Raw genomic sequence first — 20300 nt, 5'->3', positions numbered from 1 at the left:
TGCACCTGTAATACAGCAGTGTGATCAAGTACAAATATCACTATATCTAAATTTCAGTTTAAATAGTGGATATATATTAATTTTATTACATTTGAATTATTATCTGATGCCATTCAATATGCATGTATTCCACAACTTTCAAACAGTCAGGCAAGTCCTTCTTACAATAATCCAATTTTTTTTGACAATGAAATATTTATCAATGACTTGATACGTAGGACTTTCAGCTACATGGAAATTAAATAATAAATTTCAGAAAACCTTAAAAGACATGGGTACTAGAAATAAATTATTTGTCCGAAGAAAATATAATTCCGACATACAAAATAAATATTACCTTAACAACGTTGTATATCCGTTTCATTGATATTTTGATGATACCGTAAATGAAGAAATGAATGCATTTGTTCTTATAAATGATTAAAAACTCTTTAATATTACGCTTTGTCTTAAATTTTATATACAAACATTCAATGTTAGCTTTTTTGTTTTCATAATTCAAAACTTTAGGTATTATCTCTAGGATTTCGCAGACAATTTTTGTGACAGACAGACTGACAAATTGACAGCATTAAATCAATATAACTCCCCCACTACATGCGGGAGACATTATAAAACTGTTTTTGTAACTTAAAGGTAGTTTCTTCCTCATAGACAAGGATGATCTTATAATTTTGAGAAAGGAGACAACACACTAGAACAAAATAACCCTTTTCCATCAAAGCATGAAAACTACAATAAATACAGTAAGAATATGTTTATTTTGTAGTGTTGAGTAGCAATACAATATTCAACAGGCAAATTCGATGAATTGGTATCCCCCGCCGAAAGGGTTTGAGTAGTTATATATATAGCGTTTTTGGCATTTTAACCCCCCCCCCCCCCCCTGACCCCTTGACCCTATTCTATAAGTGGACTTTAACCTTACCCTAAACTTAAAATACTAACTTGATACCCTTGATACCCTGAAAATCTTTTAAATCTTTAGTTAAACCGAATGAAAACCTTTGGTTTAACCAAAAAAAAGATTTAGTCTTTGATTCGGACTGACCAATGCCGGACAATTTAAAATCCACAGGTTTCAAACCCAGTAAAAACCAACTAAAAAGTTTTAAATACATATGATATAGATGAGTTTACAGAATAAAATATATTGTTTGAAAGAAAGAAGATTTACTGATAATATTAAATCCTCATTATGTTACAACAAAAAACGGAGAGAAAAATGATAAAGGCTACTTGTTCATCTTGTGGAAAATAAAATCAAAGTTTGTTAAAGTACAGGGGGTAATTTAGATATTCACAAGCAATGTTACCTTTATTACCTAAAAAAGGTTTAACACTTCCAGGATATAATTATTGTGGGCCAGGAAATCCCCTAGATAATGGACCCCTGTCAATGAACTGGATTGCAGTATGTATGGACCATGATTTTTGCTATGACAGTGGTGTAAAAAAGGGTACATGTGATAAGCAAATGCTTTCAATTTAAATAAAACTAAATCAAAAACATTTGGAGAAAAGATTGCAAAACATTTAGTTGTAAAACCAGCTATCAAAACGAAATACACACTTGGTCTCGGACAAAAATCAAAAAACGGGAAAGGGGGGTAGAGTATACCCCCGGAATTCACATGGAGCGATGAATTAGCAGAAGAATTACACAAAACCAATTAAAGAAAATTTATGAAACGAAGAGTGATTGTTAATGATATTGATGATACTTGGTCAGCTGATTTAGTTGACATGCAAGCTTTTTCAAATATAATAAAGGAGTAAAGTACTTGTTAACCGTTATTGATATATTTAGTAAATATGCTTGGGTTATTCCATTAAAGAATAAAAAACTGGAGAATCTGTTACTGAAGCATTTGAAAAAATAATATTAGAAGGACGATTACCAGTAAATTTATGGGTAGATGAAGGAAAAGAATTTTATAATAAAAAATTTGAATCATTTTTGAATAAAAATAAGATTAATATGTACCATACATTTAATGAAGGAAAGGCTGTAGTAATAGAAAGATTTAATAGAACTTTAAAAAGAATAATGTGGAAATATTTTACAGCAAATAATACTTATACTTATTTAGATAAGTTGCAGGATATGGTTGAAAAATTTATAACAAAACAAAACATTCTAGTATAAAAATGACACCAACTGAAGCTAGTAAAAAACTTAAATAAAGGTACTGTTTACTTTAATTTATATGGTGATTTAAAAATACCAAAAAGTAAAACAAATTTAAAATTGGTGATCGAGTTCGTTTAAGCAAACTTAAAAGACATTTTGAAAAAGGATATACACCAAACTGGACAGAGGAAATATTTATAATTTATAAAATTAATAATACAAATCCCAGAACATACACTATTAAAGATTTAAATGATGAAATAATTCAAGGTTCATTTTATGAACAGAACTTTTACTACTACACAAGAAGTTTTTAGAATAGAAAAAGTTATTAGACGAGACTATAAGGAAAAAAAGCTTTAGTAAAATGGAAAGGTTACAATGAAAATTTAATAGTTGGGTTCCGTTTAGCGATCTTGAACAAATTTAATTTAGAAAATAAAAAGTTTAATTATATAAATGAGTAATTAAAAATCTTTATTTCTAATAATAATGGAATAGAAACAATAGATCAATTAATTATTCACTTAACTAAACTAGCTGCTGCTTACAGAAAAAGTTATAAGTTTTGCGGAAGAGTAAGTACTGGATTATATATTACAGCAGGTATTTTTGGTTGTTCAGCTGCATTAGTACTTGTTCCAGCTATTCCTATATTTGTAGCAGTTGCTGGCGCTGTTCCATCAGTAATTACCATATTTACTAACAGACTAAAACTTGACGACAAGAAATTTATTTTAAAAGCACATCATCACAAAATAAAACAACTAATAACAAAAGCACGGATTGGAAAAGTAAATAAAGAAGAAGAGAAACAAGTTATTCAGGATATTTTTACAATACTATAAGAAATGCAGAAAGAAAACAAATATTCAATGCCTTTTGAAACGTATATGAAGGAATTTAAACTTAACGGATATAAAAGTAAAAAAGAAGAAGAGCTGTATTAAATTTACGTGTGTTTTTAGAGATTTTTTTCTATAAGTATATTATATATAGATGGTTAATAGAAAGGTAGATAGAATGATTATGCCAAAATTATCTAGCACTTTAGGAGAAATAATGAATCCAGACAAAAATTCATATAAAAAAGTTCTTAAAAGAGAAATGTTATTAAATCAAAACTTGATCAAATAGTTAGCGATGAATATAAAAAATCACGTTATTGATAAATTACAAAATGTTATAGATCCTTATCTTCGTAAAGAAACTTTATTTGAATGGGACTGTGGTTGTCTATTAACTGAAGAAGAAAATGCTGTACCTCGGTACTAAAACCTCTAGTTTTAAAAAGTTATGTGATTGTCCCAGACCAAATAATATTCGAAACAATCCTAAAAAAGTTATTGCAACCGATTGTGACACTAATGAAGAAAAAACATATAAAAGCACTTATGCAGCATCCAAAGACCTTAATATTAATTCAGGGTTAATAACAATGTGCTGCAAAGGAAAAAACCAAGTTAAAAGTGGAATATCAAAAACCAGCGGAAAAAGATATAAATTTAAATATTTTAATTTTTTTAAAGATAATTTAAAACTTTATTATTTTATTATTTTTTAATTATTTTTTAATCCTTTTTTCCTTAGTGATTTTTTTCTAAATATAATATATAGATGGAAATCGAGAGATCTTCAAAACAATATTATAAGAAATTTGAAATTAAAATTACATATAGACAAGATCCAAAGAATCAATTATATTTAACTATAAACGACTCTTATGAAATACTTAAATCTGAACTTAAACTTTAAAAGGTATAAAAATAAACGTTGTTTTAAAATAAACTTTTGCAAAAATGGATAAAACTGATACAATATATAAATCAGCTTATTTTCAATCAAAGGCTTTAGAAATTATTAACACAAACGAAATAAAAAAAACTTTACATCAAGCTTTTGATGAAATAATAAATAGAATTGGTAATTGGATTTCTGAAGGAAGTGGCTGGAGAATAGAGTCAGTTGATGCTCATTATATAAATAGATATAAGTATAGCCCATTGGCTGCTTCAAGTAATTTAGAATTACCAAAACCATTACAACATCCAATGAAAGGATTAATAAATATAAAGAATGATGATAACGAATGTTTTAGATGGTGTCATTTAGCTTACAAATTTCCTGTTGAAAAAAATCCTCAAAATATTTCAAAATATAAAAAACATATAAACGATCTTGATTATACTGGAATTAAATTTCCTGTTACATTAAATCAAATACCTAAAATTGAAGTTTTAAATGAAATATCATTTAATATATTTGGTTATGAAGAAAATAGTATTTATCCATTGTACATATCAAATATTCAATACGAAGAACACTGTGACATGTTGCTAATTACTAATGATAAAATAACTGATGATGACTGTAAGCCCTCAAGAACTGTAGTCCAACATTATGTTTGGATAAAAGACTTTAATAGATTAATGTTTCAAAAAACAAAATATCAACATAAAAAACACTTCTGTAAAAGCTGTCTGCAACATTTTTCTCAAGAAAGAATATTAAATGAACATATTCCAAATTGTTTAGCTATTAATGGTATCCAAGGTGTTAAATGCCAAAAGAGGGAAGTAAAGTACAATTTAAAATTATCATAAAGGTTTAGCAGTACTTTTGTAATTTATGCTGATTTTGAATCAATAACTAAAAAAGTTTTAAACTGCTTTACCATCAACTGAATCTTCATTTACTGAACCATATCAAAATCATATAGATTGTGGTTACGGTTATAAAGTTGTTTGTTGTTATGACGATAAATATACTAAACCAACCCAGATTTATAGAGGTCCTAATGCAGTTTATAAGTTTTGAAAAAATGCTTGAGGAAGAGGAATATTCTAAAGAAATATTTAAAGACATTTCAACAAAGAACTAAGAATGTCTAAAAAAGATGAATTGAATTTAAAAAACAAAAAGTTTTGTCATATTTGTGAAAAAAGAATATATAGAAGATTCAATCAAAGTACGTGATCACTGTCATATAACAGGAAAATTCAGAGGAAGTGCTCACTCAGAATGTAATATTATTTTAAACTAACACATAAAATTCCTGTTATTTTTCATAATTTAAGAGGTTATGACGGTCATTTTATTATGCAACAAATAGGGAAATTTAAAAAAGAAATTAATGTTATTCCTAACAATATGGAAAGATATATGGCATTTATGATTTCTGACTTGGTCTTTATTGATTCATTTCAGTTTATGTCTCAATCATTGGATAACCTAGTAAAAAATATTCCAGAATTTAAATACTTATCTCAAGAATTTGATTACATAGAATTATTAAAGACAAAAGGTGTTTATCCATATGATTACATGGATTCATTTAAAAAATTCAAAGAAACAAAATTACCTTCTAAAGAAGAGTTTTATTCAATTTTAAATGAAACACACATATCTGACAACGAATATGAACATGCTAAAAATGTTTGGAATAAATTTAAAATTAAAACAATGGGAGAATATCATGATCTATATTTAAAAACTGACGTATTACTTTTAGCTGACGTATTTGAAAATTTTAGAAAAATATGTTTAGAGTACTACAAATTAGATCCTTGTCATTATTTTAGTAGCCCTGGTTTAGCTTGGGATGCAATGTTAAAAATGACTGGAATTAAGTTAGATTTAATAACTGATATTGATATGTATCTTTTTATTGAAAAGGGACTGAGAGGAGGAATAAGTTATATTTCAAACAGATACAGTAAAGCAAACAATAAATATATGAAAGATTATAATCCTAAATTAGAATCTAAATACATTATGTACCTTGACGCCAATAACCTTTACGGTTGGGCTATGTGTCAACCTTTACCCTCTGGAAACTTTAAATTTATATCGAAAAAACAAATTTAAGAAATTAATTGCAAAAGGTTAAAACTAACTTTATAGTTGAATGTGATCTTGAATATCCAAAAGAATTACATAAAACCCACAATGATTATCCTTTAGCTCCTGAAAAAATTATTATACCAGATCAATGGCTTTCCAATTATAGTAAAAAATATTAAAACAGAATTTGAAATAGGAAAAAAGTATGTAAAAAAGTTAGTTCCAAACTTTAATGAAAAAAACAAAATTATGTAGTTCATTATAAAATCTTGAACTATATACACAATTAGGGTTAAAAGTAACAAAAATACATAAAATATTAACTTTTGACGAAATGTCCTTGGTTAAAAAAGTATATTGATTTTAATACTCAAAAAAGATTAAGCAAAAAATTCATTTGAAAAGGACTTTTTTAAGTTAATGAACAACTCTGTATTTGGTAAGACGATGGAGAATTTACGCAAGGGGTTAATATTAAATTAAACACATGATGAAAATATTTTATTAAAATATATAGCCAAAACCTTCATTTGTTAGTTCAACGATGTTTAACAAGAATTTGTTTGGTATTCATAGAATAAAAGAAAGTTTGTTATTAAACAGACCTTGTTATGTTGGAATGTGCATTCTAGATTTATCAAAATATTTAATGTATGATTTTCATTATAATTATATTAAGGAAAAGTACGAGAGTAATTGTAAATTATTGTTTACTGACACTGATTCATTATGCTATGAAATAAAAACCAAAGATGCATATGAGGATTTTTATAAGGACAAAGATTTATTTGATAATAGTGATTATAACCAAAATCAGATTTTATTTTGATAATAATTAAAAAAGTAATTGGAAAATTTAAAGATGAAGCTGCCGGCATTCCATTGTTGAATTTGTCGGATTAAGAAGTAAAATGTATTCTTATTTATTAGAAAATGAAGTTAATGTTAAAAAATGTAAAGGAATTAAAAAACTTGTTGTTAAGAAAACAATAGTTCATAAAAATTATAAAGATACTTTGTTTAATTCAACCCAAAGTAATCACACTTTTAAAGTTATTCGTTCTGATAAACACAATCTTTCCAGTTATGTTATAAATAAAACATCTTTATCATGTTATGATGATAAAAGATATATTCTTGATAATGGTATTGATACATTAGCTTATTCTTAAATTAAAACTTAAATTAAAACTTAAATTATAGAACCATAAATGTTAACTGAATATTCATAACGTTTAAGAATTAATATAAATAACATCATTTATTTTAAATTCATTTGCATAATTAATAGAAATAGATCATTTTTTCTTTATTTTTTGCATTGTAACTTTGAAGAATTACATTTTCTTTATTTTTTATTGTAATTTAGTTCTCCTTTATCTAATTTAATTGCATCAACAAGATAATTAAGATGCAATTAAAATTAATTCTTACATTATTACCATTTTGAACTAAACCAGGACTAGCATTTTACAGTTTTCCATTGAAATAATCCTACCATCGGTATCTTGGTTATAACATGTTAAAACAATGGAGGTTTTCTTATTAATTGTCTTTCTATTTTATTTACTTTTTCATTTATATTATTAAATATTCCCATTATATTAATTATTCCAGTTAAATAAATGTCCTTGGTTAAAATAATTTATAATAGTTTGTTCATTTACTCTTTGATTATTAATTTTTAGTATTTTATACAATAAATCATACAACGGTACTTTATCTTGTAACATTTTAATGAAAAATAAACAATAATATCCGCAAAGCATACTTGTTTTGTCTTGATATTGAACATTGTTGTATTTTACATTTGGTATATACTTAATTACTTCTTTTGGTGGAGGAAGTCCAAATGGGTCAAAGTACAAAGTATTAAAGTAACAAACCCAATGTGTTCCAGGACCAACAGAGTCGTCCAAATTTATAATTCCACACTCGTCCTTTTCTTTTAATTTTAGTAAATTATTTCTACTAAATACACCCCTAAAGTTTTTAATTTTTAATTGTTTTACCCATTGTTCAATTTCAAAGTTAGATATTGGTTTGTTTATAAATTTTATTTTCTTTTTACTAAATTTTATTTTCTTTTTATTAAATTTTATTTTTTTTTACTATAGGAATTCGTCTGTAAGGTCTCCGTTGTGAATCAATCTGTATACCCTGGCCATGTCCCTTACCACTTAACAAAGATGTAATCAAAGGTATTCCTAGACTAGCAGCCAACATACCTAAAAAGCCACCGTCTTGTTTTTGTTTTTGTGTTAATTTAATCACTCCAGGATTCCTACTAATTGCTTTCTTTGATTAGGTGTAAGATATGGTGATATCATATTTCTCTTATCATTAGCTACTGAAATCATTCCATTTCAAGTTTTTTACTACCACCAGTACTGGCTAGTCCAGAAGGGCTCCAATGCCTAAGGGGCTAATATTTTTGGAGCTATTTTTGCTGCCATTGGAAGAATGTTTTTCCTAACAAACCAGCTAAGCTCCTAAAATCACCATTTTGACCTTGACTGGGACATTTGGCTTTTTGAAATTGTAATTTCTAATCCCTTATTATTTGCAACAGCTTTTTAAATTTGATTTAATTTGTGTTTTTGTTAATAGTAAAGGGAAGTTTCCATGTAATTGTTCATGTTTTAATCTAAAAGTATGTGGAATTTTGTTGCTGTAGGCTTGGGCTAAATTTTTCTTTTGTCCATCTGTAAGGTTAACTTTATATTCAATATAATTTGATGTCATTATATATAATTTATATTTATTTTATTTAATTTATATTTATTTCATTTAAACAACAAGTTCATTTAAACAACAACAAGTTCAATTAAACAATGACAAGTTCATTTCCAATAGTATTTATTTCAACTGTTTCTTCATACAATACAATTGCGTAAACACGAATATTAGCTGCTGGTGGAATATTTAATTTAGCTGTTAATGTAATATGCTTAGGATTCTTCTGTTATTACTTCCTTTTTATATTCCAAGTTAAATGAATAAATCAAACAATTTTTTAAAATTAAATCTATTTAGCAGACTTCCAGTAGTCTTATTATTTTGTTTATAATATATAATTAATTACATATCATATATTCTTGATATACTTGTGTATTCTGTTTCTGGATAAAAAACACCATTACCAACTTCAAGACGACAGGAGCTCAAAGTGCAATTTTCATTTGCTGCATTAACTTTAAATGTATCTAATAAATGTGGGTTATGTTCTTGTGAATTACTTTTATCAGGTCGTTGTAAATAAACAAATACATGTTGTGGTTTTGTTACACCAGCTGTTATTCTAAAGGTTATATTAGTTTGTTGTGTATCAGTTGATTGTGTTATCATTTCCCGAAGGTATGACCATCTTGCTTTTGTAAATCTTTCAGTAGCAATTAGATCAAACCCAAATTCATTGAAAACCAAACGTGGAACCCATAGAATTAATTTTGTTACAATTACCCTACCTGGATCAGCAGCATTAGCTCTAAAAATTAATTCATCATCATCTGTCAGCTGCAATGTTATTTGAATTTGATTGGAGGTATAATATTAGTTTCTAAACCTGAAAAAATGAATAATTATTTAGTGGAATTTTAGCATTTACCTCTTTATTACCTGGATTAATTCCTGTCTTAATTTAAACCTGAATTATCATCAGTAGCAGCAGTATGCAGTAGTATCTAAATAGATAAATTCATTTGTTCCAGTTGATTTTGCATAATCTTCAGATAGTTCAACCAAACTCTTTACATTTATTACTTTGTATAAATTATTACAATCATAAACAATTTTTCCATTTTGTTTAACCACTAACTGATCAATTAATGAAGCTGCATTATTAATTAGAGCGATTTGGGCTCCATTATACTCAGCACCATCAGCAAGCTTATTTACTTTAAAACTTACTTCAAAATAACCATTTAAACCAATCAAATATGAACTTCTATCATTAATTGTAAATGTGATATCCGTTTTTTTGTTGCTTAACATTATTTCCCAAGACAGATATTAAAGCTGTATCTAATTGAATAGGAGTTAATTCATATCTTTCACAATATTGTTTTGTTCTAAACTGTATATATTATATATTATTTTATTTTTTTATTTTAGTTTTTATTTTAGTTTTTATAAATTAATCTGTTAATACGTTTTTGTCGAGCTGAAGTTCCAGATCCTGACATAATCTATTTAATCTTATATTCAATATCCTCCTCATTATTATTTTTATTATTTTTATTATTATTTTTATTATTTTACTATTATTCTTTTCTTGTAATTCCTTGGCAATTAATTACCAACTGCCGGAGCAGGTTTCTTTTTAAGTTTTTCAACAATTTTATCAGCAGCTTAATTTCCAACTTCTGTTCCAACCTTTTTTGTTCCACTTTCAAGTGCTGCTTTTCCTGCTGTTTCCAAAGCTTTTTTTCCAGCTGTGCTAATTGAAGATGCAACTCCGCTTGAAAACAATTTCGTTAAAGTGTCAAAGATACCTGTACCGTGTATGATTTCTTCTCCCGTGTGAGCATCAACATAAATAAATATTCCTTTATTTTTGTCATAAACTTTTTTGTACATTATATAAAACTAAAATTTTATAATTTCATAATTAAAGTTTTAAAACTTTAGTTTTAATTAATTTCTTTTAAAATTAGTGTAAAACTTGTTTCAACTTCATTAAAATTAATTATTTCTACCAAATACATCTGTAATATATTATTCTAATTGAATTTATAATATATTTATTTAATTTCAGAATATCCAACTCTTTGTGGTTCTTTTGTAAATGGATAAGCTCTTGTTAAATCTGCAGTACTTTAAAGCATAGATAATATCACTGAAATTACCATCAACAAGTGAATTATCAATAAGATCACAATGAATGTAAATTGTATCCACAGAATTAGTTATATTTGGTGTTGTAGTTCCCCATTCGGTATTTCTCAATGCTTTTTTCTCAAATCCAAGCAATGTATGAAAATTTGACATTCTTAAATCCAACATAAAATTATCTGTAATTGAAATCAAAATCTTAAAACTACTTAAATCAAATTCCAAACTTATTGGAGCAATTTCTGATTTATTAAATTCAAAATCATCATTACTTATTAATGTTTCCCTAATATATTATTAATATCTGTGTAACTGTAAGAACCGTTTGTAAATATGATATCTTTCCATTCTTTACCATTATTGTAACGAATTCTTTTATTGTCGTATTCATCACTAATTATTATGCCAAGAATAGGTCATAGTGTTAATACTATCCAAACAACAACATAGTTTTATTTTTATCTAAAATTAAAGAACGACTTAAATCTAATTGTAAAATCACTCGGTTTATTTTTATTATCTTTAACTGTTTCAGAACTTAATACTATTTTTTGTTCCATTTATATAATTATAAAACATATCTTTTTAATTAAAAACTTTAACTAAAATTTAAATTCAAGAAAAATAATTTTTATATAACTTTTCATGTTGTTCTGGTAATAGTGAATTCATTTTTAATAGTTCATCAATTATTCTAATACCTTCATTTTTTAGTTCTTCATTATTATTTCCAGCATCAATTGAACCACAAATTAACTCCAAGTCATTAAGCAATTCTTTTGGATTACATGGACAAACGTCATAACCTTGTCCTCTAATTACTTTTTTAAATTTCATAGATCTTTTATTGATAGGTAATCCTGATTTTTCTGTTAATTCTTTGAATATTTTTATTGAATGAATTGAATGTGTTTTATTATTGTTATATCTTTTATTAATCAAATCAATCAAATCAAAGAATATTGAAGAATTAACAAAAGATTTTAAAAAAAATTCATTATTAATTTATCAATTACAAGGTAAAATTGAAGAAGAAATGAAAGCTATGACTGATTCTATTAAAGAACTTGAAGAGAAATCTGATTTGACAGATGACAACATAAAAGAAGTATTTCGAGTTAATTTAAACATTTTATACACTCAAGTTCAAGAATTAAAAGATAGTATGATTAAACATGAAGAGCTAAAAGATAAGATTGTTGAAGCTGAGAAAAAGTTACAAAATATGTATCAGTTAGAAATCAGAACAGAAATAAATAAACTAAATACTGAAATGGCAAAAGGGAATCAAGATTTACTCGATACATTTTCAAATAAATTTGCAGAATATAAATCTGAATTGGAAAAGGCAGCTTCACAAAGAGGTGATGATCATGACACAGCATTAGAGGATTTTAAAGAAGAAATTAATTCTAAAATAGATGACTTTAAAAAACAAATTCGAAATTGGATTAGTATTGTTGACAACCGTCACAATTTAAAATATGCAGAATTAAGTAATATTACAAAAAAATTACAAGAAGATATTAATGAATTTAATAATAAAATTAAAAAAATAATAAATGATCTGGACTCTGTAGTTGAAAAATCAGTTAAACAAGAAGAAGCAATTAAGATAATTAATGATCAAATTAAAAAAATAACAAATGATTTGGACTCTGTAGTTGAAATATCAGCTAAACAAGGAGAATCAATCACTGCTAATACCCAAGTAATTACTGCTAATACTAAAGCAATAACCGCTAATGTCGAAGAAATTACCACTAATACCCAAGAAATTACAAAAGTAAAAAATGTTTTCTTAAAACAAGAAACACAATTAGCTAGAACAAAGGCTACTGTTGACAATTTATCTGCTTCTGAAGTTGCTACAACAAAACGAGTTGATGATTTAGCTGAAATAATTCTTAAACTTAAAAAGAAAGACAGGAAAATAGAAAAAAGGGTAGAGGAAGTGAGACATGAAGCGTTTCTCTTTGAATACTATTATAATCATACTTTTGATTACATACAAATGAAAAAGTATTTTGACCGTCGTGGTGCCTGGATACATTCAACATATAAAAATATGGCCGATCTGAACTATTTAAATATATTTGAAATAAGACCTGGAATTATCGTAGATTATAAAGATTTTATAAACACAAACCAAGAATATAAAATAGATGTACTAGATATGCTTTTGAGTGGTGTGTTTATAGTCAGAAAAACCGGAACTTATATAATAGATATTAAGATTTTATTAAAGGGTGCAAGCTCCCCGGGTGAACCGTATAAACCGACTAAAAGCCCAATATCACATTTTATATTTAGGTGGCGAAATAATAGACCTCAGGATGATGTTTTACTTTTTGGTATATTTGATAATGTAAATATAACAGCTGAGGCAGCTGAGGACTTTGATACTGATAAGTTAATATCTATGTATAAGAAAAAAATTAAAATTTATCTAAAACAAGGAACAATGTTTGATATTCACCCGTATGACGATTCAGCATTTACAGAATTAACATTTATGCTTTTGATGGGCAGTTACATCAAATTCTACATATCAGATGAACCTGTATCCTATGATAGAAACAGCCTTTTGGATTAAAGGTTTAATTACTATGTGTACCCTAATAATATACTTACTAATTGAAAATAAGATCAAATATGTTGTATAAACAACTCCTCGATATATGTTTATCTTAAAAGGAATGCAATAAATCATCTGTTTAACTTATAATATTGATTGTAAACACACCGTGTGTCACCAAATTACAAAGCTATAATCTATACGTTTAATGGTTTTAAAATTTTTTATGAATTACAGCGTAATTCTCAATAAACTGTTTCAACAAAAACTGACACATATGTCGTCTGCAAAACGTTCTATACTAAGGTCATTAAGTGCAGACGGATTACAGCGTAATTCTCAATAAACTGTTTGAACAAAAACTATTTATCAACACCGGTGTCATTTTCAAGTTTATCAATATCAACAACTTTAAACAAATATTGGTTTAATGCACCGGTGCCGCTTTATTGATTATTACAAATAACAGCTGATAAAAGGAATGCGACAATAAATCGTCTGTTTAACTGCGGTATAATAGTTAGTATATAAATAAGAAATTCGGAAGTAATATTACAGGAGGTACATTTTATAGTTAATTATTTTTAATACTTTTAGATTTTGTTCTCATTTTTGTTAATTGGTAAGGTTTTGTCAAGTTAAAGCAACCTGAAAACCTGTTTTTTTTCTTATTTTTTAAATTGGTTGGCATTGGTCAGTTTTTAAAAGTGGTCAAAAGGTCAGGGGGTCAGTTCGGACCAAAGACTAAATCTTTTTTGGTTAAACCAAAGGTTTTCATTCGGTTTAACTAAAGATTTAAAAGATTTTCAGGGTATCAAGGGTACTAAGTTAGTATTCTAAGTTTAGGGCAAGGTTAAAGTGCACTTATAGAATAGGGTCAAGGGGTCAGGGGGGGGGTTAAAATGCCAAAAACGCTATATATATAACTACTGGTTTGTGATGAGGAATGGCAAAAAAAATATATCCGGCAAAAAGTTAAGAATGTTACTAAGAAGCAAATAATTTCATTAGTCGAAATCAATTTAACAGAAAATGAATGTTTTAAGTGTACATAATAAATGTATGTTATGTTGATTCTGAGTAATGAAATTATTTTGAATAGAATATGTTTAGGCTTAAAATAAAATTAAGTTTGTTTGACCTTTACCTACCGACCCGATAAAATTGCCCCGACTCAAATAATTTTATTGCATTCCAGAGAAAAAAAAAATTTATTTTCTTATCAGAGGGAAAAACTGATTTTGGTGCTTGAAACTGACGATTATTTTATTTAACAAATGCATAAATAATTATGGCAAGTGAGAAAGTAACCCGCGGTCAGCTATAGAAAATCGATAAAGCGGACTGTTTATTATCTCGTGTATTCCGAAAACGTGTCAACTTTGCCGATAACGTTGCCTAAGGCCATAGAATGCAGACGACTATCAAACCGCTTTATAACCGGAAGGCAATCTGACAAAAGGACATAATTTTACAAATCTAGTATCTAATTTACCCGCGAAACGTAAAGTATACCAAAACGTCATGCCGGTAATTTTCCATTCCACGAGCACGTGCGACCTATCGTAATATCTAATTTCCATCGCTCGACGTTTCTTTTGTTTACACATACACAAAAAACGCGCGTAGTGCATTCATTTTTTGTTATTATCGCATCAATATTTTTAGCACCGCTTAAGAAGTAATATAGTTTGAATTCTATAACGATTTTAATAAGATATCGACAGGAATGTAGGCAAAATTCTATAAAAACGGTCAAATTTAAATTTAGTTCTTCGTAAAATTTCAAACAGTGCGATCTTAATTATTTCTTTCTTTCTAAGGGTAAATAAATGATAAATTCTGTGGGCATAAAGTTCAGACTTTTGACCAGAAAGTACAAAAAGCAGAATAAAAAAATCTTCAATAATGAAAAAGCGTCAGCAATTTAAATACATGGCGTAAAACGATTTTTGGCAAACAGATTTATGTTAGTGCGGCAAAATAGCTCACAGAGGTAGGATATCCACAATTATCGTTTGACACATTTACCTGTCAATTTATACAGGATATTGAATTCGCTTTAACAAATTAAAGAAGCTTTTTTATTGATTAATTTAAAGAACCGAGGCGGTACGATCAAACAGTGATGTGTCATATGGCGCGAAAACATGACGTAATTCTATGACAATCTCGGGCAACTATACCGCTTTGATCTCCACTTCAGATGCCATGATACCGACACACTTCTTTTAGCTCTAGAAGGGGGTGTTAATTGATGATGAAAACAAGGACAATGACTAAGTTTATCAACAGAATAATTACCGATAATCGTTTACGCTTTTTATTTCGCTTTCAACATTGGGTGGATTATGATTATTGTGTCCATATTTTTGGGTCACTTTACAAAATAATCATTTTTCGGGAAATAAGTCTTGAGAAAGTGAAAAAAACTAGTCCTAACACTTTTGGAAAATACGGTAGGGGCTAGACTTTGATTATTAATACTACCGATGCAGTCATTATGGAGAGCAACTACATGGTGGAGATTACAAAAATACAGTGAAAAAAAATGTCTGCTGTGAAAAGGAAATTTAAGAAGAACAAATATGATTGATTACAAAGGAAACATAGTGTACATGAGAATATTATTTGTCTACTATGTGTTAAATTATATTTGAAATTTGCTTGTACATAATACTGCTTTCATAACAGTGACAGTATTGCGGCAATTGACAGGCGAGTGGTGGGAAATTTAATTATCTGTGAAAATATATTATAAACTGACTTAATTGTTGATTTCAAAATGTCTTTAATCAGATATCGTTTTGAAATGCATTTGTTCGAAGTGAGAAAATCTCAGTTTTCGAATTTCAAGAAATTGACAAGAGCGTAAATGTGTTGAAATATTACAGGCTAGATAGTTTAAATATTTTAATTTTGTTACGCCAGAACAAAGAGCTATAAAAATCTTATACTTCTTTTGCCATGACAATGGCATAATAAATGTCTGATGTCGGAAAACCCAATCTTGTTTCTGTTCTTAGTAACATGACCAATACGTGCAAGTAGCCTGAAGCTAAAAAATCATCACTTTTGCTTGCATACTGCCATAACCATTGTAAAAACCTTCTAAAACTCATAAAAAGTTATTATCTATTGAATTAAGCATCAAACACTTGTTGAAAATAAGCAAGGGTAAGGCAGTGGTTCCAATTCTTTTCATACACAGATCGTCCCAGAACCACATGGGGCTTGTACATTTAAGCGCAGATGTAGTGAAAACTATCATGAAAACACTTTTGATATAAATATATATAAAGAACAAGAGCTGTCGGAGGACAGCAACGCTCGACTATTCAACAGCCTTGTCAATTGAATGAATACAAGTTGAAAAAGGGGCATAATTTTGTAAAATGCAAAGTAGAGGTATTGAACCTCTGTACTGCATGTCATATCATGACAGTGAACAAGTGTGTGAAGTTTCAATCCTTTCCAATTTGTGAATACTGAGATACCAGCTTACATACAAAAACTTAACAAAAAAGTGCTAAGTCAAAGGGGCATAATTTTGTAAAAATGCCAAGTAGAGTTATGGGACCTTCACAGTGCATGTTAGATCATGACAGTGAACAAGTGTGTGAAGTTTCAATCCATTCCAATTAGTGGATACTGAGATATCAGATTACATACAAAAATTTAACCAAAAACTGCTAAGTCGAAAAAGGGGCATAATTTTGAAAAAAAAAGAGAGTAGAGTTATGGGACTTGCTTAGTGCATGTCAAATTATGATAGTGAACAAGTATGTGAAGTTTCAATCCATTCCCATTAGTAACTACTGAGATACCAGCTTACATACAAAACCTTAACCAAAAATTTCTAAGTCGAAAAAGGGGCATAATTTTGTAAAAAAGCAAAATAGAGTTATGGAACCTGTGCAATGTAGATCAGTTCATCACAGTGAATAAGTGTGTGAAGTTTCAATCCATCCCCACAAGTGGTTACTGAGTTACCAGCTTATATACAAAACCTTAACCAAAAATTTCTAAGTTGAAAAAGGGGCATAATTTTGTAAAAAAGCAAAATAGAGTTATGGAACCTGTGCAATGTAAGTCAGTTTGTCACAGTCAATAAGTGTGTGAAGTTTCAATCCATTCCCACAAGTGGTTACTGAGATACCAGCTTACATACAAAACCTTAACCAAAATCGGGACGCGGACGCGGACGCAGACGCCGACGCCGACGCCGACGCATGGGCGAGTGCAATAGCTCACTATTCTATGAATAGTCGAGCTAAAAAGTGTAGACATGAAAGATACTCAAAGGCTTGGTGAACTTTGCCTTTTGTGCAAATTAAGTCTGTGCCCATATTGTGTGTGCATGAATAGGGCTAGGGGTTTATATATTGCAAGCATACATTTAACAGAGCATCTTCAGAGATTATCTACAAGCAATAGGTATTAATAAATAGACTTTATTACTGAGACAACAAACATTTAAAAAACTAAAATATAATAAAATTATTTACCTACTTACCTACCCACTGTAAAAATACTGGGTCGGTAAAGGTCAAACAAACTTAATTTTAATTTAGGCCTTACTGTAATAAGAATTTAGAATTAAATAGAGTTATTTGAAATGTGAGCTTGAAGTGTAACTAGAATGAAATATTGTCTTCGTGTAGTTTGGCACCAAGTGTTGCTATTTAACAAGTTCATGTACATTTGAACTTAAAAGAACAGATGTCCTTAAGAGAGCACAATCAAGTAAGATATCTTGCACATGGCTGGCGGCAGGGTGGGTGTGGATGTTGAAGGTTTGAACATTTTTTTAAAAAAGGAATGGGATTTTTTTTTTTTTGGGCGCGGGGGGGGGGGGGGGACCAAGGCAAGGGGATGCCCAGGTGTGGGTACACAACTTCACATGTTTATAATAAATGTTCATGAAAAAGAATGAAAGAAGTTTAATGAAATTCTACCAATATGGCTCCTGACGTGGAATTTTCAAGGGCAATAACTCTTAGGAAAATTGACCAATAAAAAAAATGGCGGGCATCATCGAAGTATGTTGGTTCATATTTATTTCAAGTTTCATGAAATTCTACCAGCTTGTTACTGAGAAATGGCTGCATACGTGGATTTTTCATTAAATCAAGGGCAATAACTCTAAGGGAAATTGACCAATCCAAAAAAAAACTTGACGGGCATCATCGCAGTATGTTGGTTCATGTTTATTTCAAGTTTTATGAAATTCTACCTGCTGGTTACTGAGAAATGGCTGCGGACGGACAACGCCATTTCAATACCCCCCCCCCCCCCTCCCGATTTAATCAGCCACGCGGGGGATGAAAAATTGACATGGACATACATTAGAAGATACTCTAAGCAGCAAAATTGAAGGAAAACAACGATTTTTATAAAGAAAGAAAATTCTAATATACATTAATTTTGTAACCAGCTGAAAACAAGATCTATCAAACGAGACTGAACATACCTCACTTTGCGGTGCTAAATTTTGCACTACATGTAACAATCTAAGTTTCTCCTTTTTTTATGAAAATATTCATCAACTAGATATTGTTTTTTTTCTAAAAACCTATGTCTCCCACCACTTGCCAGGCAAATTGTAAAATGCCAAAAATTAAGGGTCAAAACTTCAGCGAAATTCACTGAACCACAATATTCCAATCAAATACATACCGGTAACTAGGCTTGACAGTTATCACTGATGTGAAGTTTGGCATAATTCCAAACAGCGGTATGGGAGAAGTAGCACAGACATCGAAGAATTCAACAAATCAAGGGTCATGACTCCACTGAAACCTTAAACTGGAACATGCTGATGATATGCACAACTACGCGTCACACTAATCACTCATGAGGTTCGGTGAAATTCAACCCAATGGTATACAGGAAGCAAAGTAAACAAGGTAAACCATTAGAAATAAAGGGCAATGACTCTGTTGAAAATCACAGAAACGGATATGCCGATGATATGCATATATAAGCTTGGCAATGACAAATCTTATAAAGGTTTGTGCAAATCTGCACAATGTTGTAAGAGATGCTGCCAAATAGGGCCCTAACTCCACTGAAAATTACTGAACCCGAACATGCCGAAAATATGCACATTAATGAAGCTTGGCACTGACCACTTTTGTAACGTTTGGTGGAAATCTGCTCAATAATATAAGAGAACTGCCAAAACATCATTAACTTTATGATTCGAGTCTCACATGTTGGCTGAAAATAAACAAACTGGAAAATGTTGACGACATGCATAAGCTTGGCAACAAACAATTTTGGGAAGTTTGGTGTCTGGTTCCGAAACGCTTGCAAGAGCAATTTTCTGACATACAGCACTAAATCAATGTCTCCACCTCAACACGTGGGAAACAAAATTATCCAGCTGTATATATTGGAAGGTCCACTTGAAACAAACTGTAGCAAAATAGTCACCTTTAATGCAGAAGTCATGGTAACAGACTAGATTAAATAAATAAATACTGTTTGCAGTTTTTTTTGTTATTTACCCCACAACTCTAAAAAGGAAGAAGCAAATATAGTGCCTAAGCTTCAGGACAGATATGTCTTACATATCATAATATCCTATGAATTTGATAGAAAGTTACACTTGTTGTCAAAAAATCCTACTCTAAGTTTTCTATCAGACATTTTTCAAACAGCTGAAAAACTCTTCTAAGCCGTTGTGAGCTACTGGATGGGAAAGATGTTATTCGCAAGGCAGTGGCTAGAGAACCGGAATCGTTTCCCTAGACAGCGAACTTATTCGTCCAGAACCGGTTCTCTAGCCGAAGTACCGTGCATAGGCTAGTAACCGGAATTTTATTTCTATGCATAATTCACTGTTTCTTTTGGTAAGTATCATGCATGTTATTATCTTAATTAATTTTACCATTTCAGCAAGTCATG

The sequence above is a fragment of the Mercenaria mercenaria genome, unplaced genomic scaffold (assembly GCF_021730395.1).
Source record: "Mercenaria mercenaria strain notata unplaced genomic scaffold, MADL_Memer_1 contig_4699, whole genome shotgun sequence".
NCBI lineage: Eukaryota > Metazoa > Mollusca > Bivalvia > Venerida > Veneridae > Mercenaria > Mercenaria mercenaria.
Note: the sequence above shows the minus strand (reverse complement) of the source record.